At 30.0% G+C, this 10439-nt stretch overlaps 1 long non-coding RNA gene across 1 annotated transcript; it reads left to right on the forward strand.

The window, feature by feature from the left end:
* The first annotated feature begins 285 nt into the window (after nt 1–285).
* Nucleotides 286–9814, forward strand: LOC129235095 (uncharacterized). Its single transcript, XR_008581568.1, has 3 exons — nt 286–371; nt 2256–2422; nt 9582–9814. It is a non-coding gene; the product is annotated as an uncharacterized LOC129235095 (long non-coding RNA).
* The last annotated feature ends 625 nt before the right edge of the window (nt 9815–10439 follow it).

The following is a 10439-nucleotide window of genomic DNA, read 5'->3' on the forward strand; positions in this document are numbered from 1 at the left end:
CACGATACTGAAATGAACGGCGTTTTTATCTTCTGCCGACATTAGCCGATCGCATCCGATACTGTGCTGTATTGGTATTCTGAATTAGGGAATTACCTTTAAAATAGTTTTCCTATTGGATGTTTGCTGCTTCTAATAAGTGGATAAAATTGAGAAAAATTATTCTGAAATAATTTAGGAATCTATTGTCTCCGATAAAGAAATGTATGGAGTTTCGCTTTTGCCGACATTAGCCGATTCCATTCGATATTGTGCAGTACATCCAGTGCTCTCTGATGACGCATGCGCAGACCCGGTAAGTTCTCTCGCTCCGCTCCGTCGAAGGACGCCATTGCTGTTGTTATTAGCTTCATCATTAACTCGTTCTGTGGGTAAGTTTGAAATCGTTTTCTATATTGAATAGAATTGCAAATTTCTTTAAACTAGAATTTGAAATGTGTTATACATTTTGCATTCACTCTTTGTTCAATACACATAGTGTTCTGAATACCCGAAAAATCTTCCAAATTTGCTTGTGCTGTGTTTGTGATTGTTTTATGATGTCAATAGCGTGGGGGGGGGGGGAGGCATTTCAATTAAAACTTTTTAGCATGTGCTATCCTTTATTATAAATTGTTCCTTTTCACGTTTTGAGAATCGAGCTATATTAACGTTATCGCTAACACTTACAAAAAAAAAAAAAAAAAAAGACGCCGAACTGTTTAGTTCTATATGTTACAGCTATTTTGCTTTGTTTTATATTTTCTTATCTTGCAGAGATTTCATATAGTACAGGGAAATTGCATTTTAGCTGTTTTCAAGCATCGAGCAAGATAAAAACATATAAAATATTCTTTTTTTTCCCTTGAAAATTCTTCCCGTGCTCTTGAAAAAATAAGTTAGAATATAGTTAGAATAATTGTCATTTACTGTCAAGTATAAAGCTTATTTGTGAGGCAATATAAGTATTTAATTTATGTCAACAAACAGTTAATATATTTAACAATTCAGTTTTGAATCAGATATGTACAATTTCTGAACATTTTGAGGCTTCGAGGAAAAAAGATGGAAACTTTGATTCTTTACAAACATTTTTTTTTAAACAGTGATGTTTTGATGAAAATAATTTCATGAATTCACAAATATTTTCAATATTTCAAGTGCATATAACATATTACTTTTCAGGGAAATCCAAACTCAGGAAATGGATAGGTACCGTAGCAAAAGAGGGTTGTAGTAAGTTTATGCTCTCTGACGCTGTTTTTTTTTTCTGGTGCACTTAACAGTAGTTGGCACTTGACATCAGTTTATGAAAGTAAAGGTATTGAGTTATTAAAGTAAGCAGAAATAGTATCTTTATCTCTGTTGTGCTGTGTATTTTCTCCGTATTGCGATTTCAGCGGTTGTATACTAAATTGTTCAAAGTTGTATGTAATATTAAATATTTATTTGCAATTTATTTGTGATTTGTGCTTATCCAAGTTATTTGAGATAATTGCAATATAATGGCTGGAAGTGAAAAGATACTAAATTCTATAATAATTGCTTAAAATTGTATCTGTAAAAATTATCATAACCACAAAAGATTACATAATCTAAAAGGTTACTTATTACATCATCCTACTTGCTGGAGTAGTAATTGCTTGTTAGTATTTTAAATAAAAAGCATATATGCCTTCAAGATTTTGATGCATAGAAAAATGCTCAACTAACTACATAGATTTGAGGAAAAAAAGAAATCTCTTCAACTAACGAAATCCCTATTATAGCATATCATAGTGTATGTTGTTATTATATTTCCTTATTTTCAAAAACAAAATTTGAAATGTTTTAATATTTGCTATTTTATATCTAAATGTGAAAAAGATAATTTCTAATTATAAAGAGTATTTTGATATTATGGCAAATATGAGTTTAATGTAAACTTCTCATTAACATCTTTCAGTAATTTGATTTGTTTACATCTGTTAAAAAAATTGACTTTTTCGATTACATAATTTTTAATTTTGTCTCAAGAATTATAGTTCAAGGTTAGGAACTTAACTTTAATAAAAGTTTAAATAGTTGTACAAGACTTTCAGTTATATGTTGCTATGGTTCGCTGGTATAGGTATATCTATATATGATATTTTTCATATTTATTTTTGGAACTAGGATAGAATGCACTGTAATTTGGTAAAAAATAAAATGCATACTTGAAACATCACAGTAATGTTTATTATTTAGGTTTATTTAATTACTGCCTTTTTTAATATCTATGTGATTTTCCCTGCCAGAGGTTCAAGTTGTGCCGCCCGTATGACCTCTTGATCTTTTCAGCAGGGAATCCTCTCTCATCAGACTCTAGAGATGAATGATCCTGTTTGTCCACACAACAGAAGATCTTCGACCGTCTGGCTTCGAACCCGCAACCCTTTAGTCCACTTCACTGATCCATGATTTGGTAAGTTTGCTCAATAATAAAGCCAATTATAAAAAGGTTTTGTATCGCGATTTTTTTTAAATGTTAAAGCATTTCCATGTAACTGATGTAACATAGTAAATTTATCTATGTTTAGAAAAATTATTAAGCTGAAACAACACATCTAAATTGATAATTTCTTTCCTGATACAGGATTTGGGTCATTCCAAAGTTAGGGTAGTTCTCAAAAGGTGAGAACAAAAACATTGCTTTTGAGCCATTTTTAAAATTTTGGAATTTGAAATCAATTTTGCTTTTATTGCATAGCATGTATACCTCGAACATCATACACAAACATAAAAAGACAGCAGGTATTTATGCAATTTAATGATCGTATGTAGATAACAGATTTTGGGCATATAGTTGTCCGGTAGGTAACAGATTTTGGACATCATCATAATCAGGGCTGTGGAGTCGGAGTCGGACTAATTTTGGGGTAAAGGAGTCGGAGTCAGAGTTGTTAGAAACCATGCCGACTCCGACTCCGGGGCTCTTTTTTTCTTTCATTTTCACTGACTCTCCTTGCATTTTTTAAAAACTGACTACCAATTGGTTCGATTACATGTATAAAAAGCTACTAATGAGAAAATAACTGCCATTATGGCAATCAGCTAGCTTGAGTGTTTACTGAACTTTCTGTAGCCGTCCCCTAGTTTTCTTGCCTTTTAACTTAACTAATAGCAACTGTCAGCAGACTGTTTTGTTGCCTAATATTGTCAAGTAATCACTTTCAAATAAAAATAGAAACATAGTGTTTTGTTCAATCTCAGTTATAAAATAGTAAAAGGAACATAACAATTTAGTTAGACGAGGCCCGTAGCACAGGTGGAAACTTTTGAGAGTGATCCGCAAACTCAGATAAGTTCTGGCGAAAATGCACAAATCCAAAAGATCCGATGAAATAATCGATTTTTTGTTCTTTATTAAGACTATTTCTATAAGCTTAGTTCTCACTAAAAAGTATGGAACAAAATAAGTGTAAATCATTTCTTGGTTACAACACTCAATAATTACAGTTAATCTTAAAATCTTCATATGAAGGTTAATCTAAAGCAGCCAGTAAAATTTAAATTAAAAATTTAGCGAAGAAGAAATATAGGTATAGTAAAAGCTATTCGTACACATTTGTACACCGCCGAATTTTGTGTAAAATTAGCTCCTGATGTATATGGGCCCTATATTTGTTGAAATTTTATTGATAAAGTATAATTTAAAATATATCCGGGAAAATTTTCAGAATTGAAATATTTATATTTTTTATAAACTCTGAAATTAACTTTGGAAGTCACCTACCAGATGGGTGTCACCCGGGCCAAACCACCCCCTCTCAAGAACTTTGCCGGGAAAAAAGCTTTTCTCTCAAGTTACAGCTTTCAAAAATTGAAAGCACACGATTTGATCAATATCTATTTGTTAAACATTAAAGGGGGGAGGGAAAATTACAGCTAATCCTTCTCAATTTTTTTTAAAGGGATTTTTAAGTCATCTCACTTTTAAACTCGTAACTATTGGAAAATTTGAGTTTTAAATTGAATTTCTAACGTTGTATGTGTCTTGGGTTTACAATGAAAAAACAAAAGGCAAAATTTTCATAAAAAAGAATTAATATTTCAATCTCTGTTTAGAGGTTTTCCCCCTTTCCCTGAAGAAAAAAAGGGAATTGAAAAAGTACAATTAAAAAAATAATAATAATAATAAAATCAGGAGTCGGAGTCGGGCGTTTCAAAATCCAGGAGTAGGGGTCAGAGTCGGCCATTTTCCTTCCGACTCTGCAGCCCTGATCATAATGAAAGTTTCACTTTTTGAACTTTTCCAATGAAAATTTTATCTATTTTTAAATCCTGCAATGAAAAATAGAGGATTTATGAAGTACATGAGTGACCTTATATACTGGTCTTAAAATAATAAAATTTTGTTATGGTTTTGTATAATCCGAAAAAAAAAACATCCATTTTGCCGGCGCAGGTGATCAAGTCGCCAAAACCGCCGCTGTTGGCGAAAACCTGAATTCCTCTCTGGTAACCCTTTGCATATTATACGCTGTGAGTTGTCGCCAATCGAGGTTTGCTTGGCGATTTTTGCCGCCTTTGTTTACTACTCGTTACATCATAACTTGAGTTTCTACTGTTATTTATGTAATGTCTAATGCATAATGTATTAATTGTTCAAAATAGCAATGAATTAAAGAAATTAACATTATAATAGCCTTTAGTTGGTAAGGTTACAAGACAGAAGAGCATATTATAATATTGAATAAATGGACAGAATTATCGGCGTCTAGATCATAACGCAATTTGGACATCTCACATATATGTTTAAGAAAAGTGATTTTACTTCAAAGATACTGCATAAAAACATATGAAAACACTTTAAAATGATTAACAATTGATTTTGAGGATCAAAAAATACCTTTAAAACATATAAATCATATATTTAGTACTCAAATAATAGCATTGTCAAGATTGTAACTTTTGGACATACATAAAACTTCCATCTTCCTTCTTTTTTTAAATTTTTTACACAATTAATAATCTGTCTTTAATTTTTTAATTTGTAGAAAATATTATCAAAAAAATATTCAGTTTGAGATTCATACCCTTAATTTTGTTTTGAAACGGTTAGAAATAATTAAAAAAAAATTTTTTGATGGTACATTTGCCCAGTTAACGTTTTGAAAGTCCAAAATTGTGCCTTTTAGCAATGAAAAAATATTTTTAAGGGTATTTGAAGAGCATTTTTTCCATAATTTTTAATATATTTAACAATTATTTCCATTTATCATTAATATTCCATAATTTTATTTTTCCGTAATTCTTGCCTCTATACAGTATTATTATTTAACTCAAAAATTTTTGAGTCAATTAAAATGAAAGTTATTTTGTGTTGAAGCTTCAAAGTTGAGGTCTGTGCTTGCTCCCCCTTTTGAGAACTGCCCTGTAACCTTTTCCCAAATTTTACTCCAAAGTTAAATGTAAACATTAAAAATGATAGGTCTGACATATTTTTCATTGATACATTACTAAAATTAAGTACATTTTTTACTTTTTGAATGGGGTTATTGAAATTGTGTCCTATAAAACAACCATGTCCCAACAGCTCTTTATTTATTTTTAAACCTTTTTTTTTTTTCATGTAATTTTTTTAAAATATGTTTCTTTTCAACTCATTATTAGCATATTATACTAACATGTTTTTAAAATAAAATTTCAAATTTATTTTTATTTTATGGAAGAAAATCTTTTGTCTCCTGTGGTACTGCCTCCTTACTTCTTTAATTATTATAATAAGAATGTGTTACTTAAATATTGTCAACGATAGCTATGTACTCCTACAAGTTATTAATGTAAAGTAGCCATTTTTTTCGCATGTGCTATTTTGAAGAGTTCCAGGTGAGGAAAAAAGAACTTTAGACATAGGTGTCTTTTTTATGTGTCCCCTGCGTTACTATTAAATTATAGAAAGATATAATTATTTTATTGTTTAACCCATGTTAAAACTTTCAGGTTGAGTTTAAAAGAAAAAAAAAACATATACTTTTGCATTGTTTCCATTAATACAAGGGGAATTTTTAATACCATTTTGTCCCCTGTGTTACCTTGATCTTGGTAACACAGGAGACAACAAAGTAACATAGGGGACTTAATTGTTTCTAAGCTTGCTATGTAGTTAAATTTTAAAAGAAAAAACATATTTAGGTTGAAAGAATATGCAGTATTTTAAATTATATGAAAAATATGTCTGTTTAATATAATTAAGAAATTGCAAATGTTTCTTTGGTTACAACCAAATTTTATCACAGATCGATGAACAAAACAAAGGAGGACTAAAAGGCACATTTTTCTTCTCTTAAATTCTGTTTAGATTTCTGTTGTAAGAATTTTTATCTCTTTTGGAGTTATCATTATATAAGTTCAGTTTTGGTACTTGGAAAATATTTTTAATGAAAAAGAGCACTATTTTTTTTTTTAATTTCAAGAAGGGTGTAGTGTTTAAAATAAGAAACAGGTTTTTACCTTAATGTTACTTTCTTAAAGACCTGCTTAACCTACAACAATGAGATTTTTAGTAAATTTGTCCTCTCTTTGTTGCAGAGTGCCAAGTATTTTCCTTTTTTCAAATCTGAATATTTTATATTTAATGTTAATTTGTAATGAATTGACTTATATATATATATATATATATATATATATATATATATTCATTTCTAGTTCATATTAATTTTTTTTCCTGGTTATTGTTAATTTTAAACGAGTTTGTAATCGTAAGGCTGATGCATATGGTCACGAGAATTATGAATTAAAAACAACAAGTTTTAAATTTAACATCTGAATATTTTCCTTTGCATTAAAATTACTTTGACAGTCTGAATTAATTTTGTACTGTGGACAAATTATAACATTCAATATATTCAAAAAAAGTATGTTTCTTTATCGATTATTGAACATTTAAATTTGTTCTCTATTTCAAAATTATTTTCTACATCTGATGACTTTTTCAAAAATTATTTTCCGCATCTATTTATTTCTGCATCTGGCAACTATTTTGAAGACTTTTATATCATAGGTTGCGTTTGACGAACCTCACCGGTCGACCGGTAAGTAACCAGTTACTAACCGCGTCGTTCTATGATCAACCGGTTACTGCTGCGGTTATTATTCTAAGAGGTTGATTGGTTGATTGGAGCACGTGATCATTAGTTGTCACGTGATTAACTAACCGGTCGCTCTCGGTCGTGCTCGTCGAACGCACTCATAGACTACTAGAAGCAATTATTTTAATAGCTGAAGTCAGTGGTAGCCCTGAGGAGATTTTGTTTTCATGAAAAATAGTGTTTATAGTAAAACTAGTACCAGATTGTCTTAGTAAATTCAACAATAGTGCATGATTAAGAACTTTTGATTGTGAAGTATCTTTATTTGAATGACAAAGAAAATAGATGACTTACTTTAATACTCCTTGTATTTTGAACTTATTCAAGCCTAGAAATATGTTTTTATATTCTAAATATTATTTAGAATATAAAAAAATATTTCTATAAAATAATAATACAATTATTTTTAAAAATTAGAAGAATTAGCATCTAAAGCCTCTAGAATTTCTTTTCCTTTTTGCTTGCAAAATACAACAATTAGAATTGTGAGCAAAAATGAGAAGTTTTACGGAATCTGATCTTAATTTAAGAAATGTATTGATCCTCAAAAATCCATACTCTGAACAGTAGTTTGATAGATCATTTTTGAAAGTAATAAAATTAACAATTTATGCAGAATAAACTACTTAATGATAAAATAGATTCTTTCTATTTAATTCAATCTAAATTTAATGGTGGTAAGCTAAATCTAAAATAAAAAATTTTTCAAAGTGATTTTCTTATACATTTAATCTGTATTGAATTTCTATCGCCTGTAAATTTTCTGCTGTAATTACCTAGCTTAGGTTTGTACTACATAAATTTGTTTGATATTGAACCTATAAGTCTTCACTCTTTCTGTTTACAACAACAGAAGTACACAACCATTCAAAGAAAATCATTTATATCCGCAAATCAAGTTATGCGTAATTTTTTCATTTTGTAATTTAAAAATACTTGCTAAAATAATATGAGGGATAATGTATTTGTATAAGTTATTTTACAGTGTCTAATAATTGCAAGGGTAAATGGGGGCTACCACTAAAAGCCCACAGTGGTTCACGAGCAATCTTCATGTGATCTGCAAACATTTTAGTTGATGGTGAACAGCATCATTTTTGTAGCTGAAATTAAATTTATCAAAGAAAATTTTTGGAATCATATGATTTCATCACACATAATTGTTGTAAAAAAAATATCTCCATTTCAACTTGTACCCTTTGGGGAAAGGGTTCCCTCCCCCCAAGCCAAAAAGAAAGGAAAAAAAATGTAGGAATCTGCAAGAAATTTTTTGAAAATATAAATTTGCCAAAGTAAAGAGTCTTATCAAAGAGTAAGACATGATTTGGAAAATATTTCGTTACTGTTATAATCAGCAGTGAAATAATTTTATAGTCTTTAATCATCTCCACTGGAGCAGCAAGAATTTTTACCTGAAAGGGAGGGGAGATCTATAGTCTTGATGTGTTTAATTTTATCTAATTGGTAGCAAATTGCTAACTCTACCGTTTCTACAGTAATAGAATTAGCAGTATATGTTGAAGCTAAGAACTCGGGAGAGTTTGACCTCCAAACCATTCTTGTTGCACCACTACTTATGTCAGATTAACTACCAATTAATTAGCAATACCCTCATTTTACACGGATTTCATTACACACAGTTTAAGATTTGACACCGTTATTTCATTATATATGGATGAGTTTTGATTTATGCTGATTCAACATTAAAATGCATAAAGTTTTTCAAAATTTTCATATTTCAAACTTCTAAGATTGTAGATAACAAATGAAAACTGCATTTTGGCATGCTTATATATATTTGGCATGCTAAAAATGTCTCCAGTGGCTCATGCTCCCTTAAATAATTAGGGAGCTTGAGCCACTGGAGACATTTTTAGAGCTCTTTTCAGAGGTAATGTTATTAAACTCACACAATTTATAGCTCACTTGAAAAAAAGCTTTTAGAAGTGACAAATAAGAACAAAACCAACAACAATACCAACATTGATGATACTCGACCGAAAGCTTCTACATTTAAATTTTGAGCCATATTTTGACAGATCTTTCTGATTTGTGTTTATAAAGGAAGATCCCATCATGGAAATGATGCAAGTGACCATGGATGTGCTCATGCCCCACAAAGGCAGTCATTTTTCTATGCCCCTGCATAGAAAAATGACTGCCAAAGGAATATCATAAACAACTCTTATTCATATTCCCTAAGTTAATTCATATTTTCTTCATATCCATTGTGTATTTATATTGGAATTAGTACATATTTTTTATCAATGGAACATAACCTAATCTATTTTAACATTACTGTTAAGTCTTCATTTACGTTTGTGTGGAATGTAACCCCTGCAAAAAACAAGAGTCCATTGTATGTAGTTTACAATTTACATGTTGGTTATAAGTAGTAATCCTTACTATGTGTTTGCTTTGCACATTGCAGAGTTAAAAAAGAAGTGTAAATATATTTTAAGTGACTGTTTTTTTTCTCTCTCTCTTTAGCAAGTGTAAAAATTAAGTAGAATGCTGCGAATACAAATGCTATCAGCTGCAGAATCGGCAGATACCTGCTGGAGCTGTAGATTGGGATCATCGGTCTCACAGTATCAAATAAAGGACACTGAATGGTCGAAACGAAGACAAAAAAGCTGATAATATGTAAACACAATGTATATGTATGTTTTAATGAAAGATATTTATGTTATAAATAATATGTATGTTTTTTACATGTTACCTAGCTGATAATATGTAAAAAATGAATAAAAAAAATTTTCCCAATGAACTTGTAAATATATAAATTGTTCCAAAATATTAATTTAAGAAAAAAATAAGGATTTTGATTATATCATTTATATGAACGAATGAGAGAACAAAAACATTTATGATGGAAATACTGTCAGTGGGAAGAACTATCATGCTTAAATCTGATCCTTACTCTTAACAATAATGAATCTTAATTTCCCACAATCTTAACATTTGGCGTAAAAAAAGTAATTTGCTGCTCATTAAAAATCATAAAAAATGAAAGATATTACTGTCAGTAATCTAATTATAAAATAAATGATAAACCGTCAATTTTCCTCTAGTCTAGTTATTGTAGCTGTAAATTATATCGTTTTAAGACAGAAAGGTCGAGGGACCTTTGACCAGTGCGCTAGGAATAAAACACAAACGCACAGTTCTGGGTTTTATACCTCTAGTGCAGTGTCAAAGCTTCATAGCTATGGGTACCACTTCTCAGTAAAGACGAATTCCGTTTTTTGAAGAAAAAAAAATCGTCACACAGATTTCCATCCTTCAATTAAAAGAGGTAAAACAAAACCCTAAAACTGGAAGGAAGGAAGTCTGTATGCCGATTTT

This window comes from Uloborus diversus, chromosome 2, assembly GCF_026930045.1.
Source record: "Uloborus diversus isolate 005 chromosome 2, Udiv.v.3.1, whole genome shotgun sequence".
NCBI lineage: Eukaryota > Metazoa > Arthropoda > Arachnida > Araneae > Uloboridae > Uloborus > Uloborus diversus.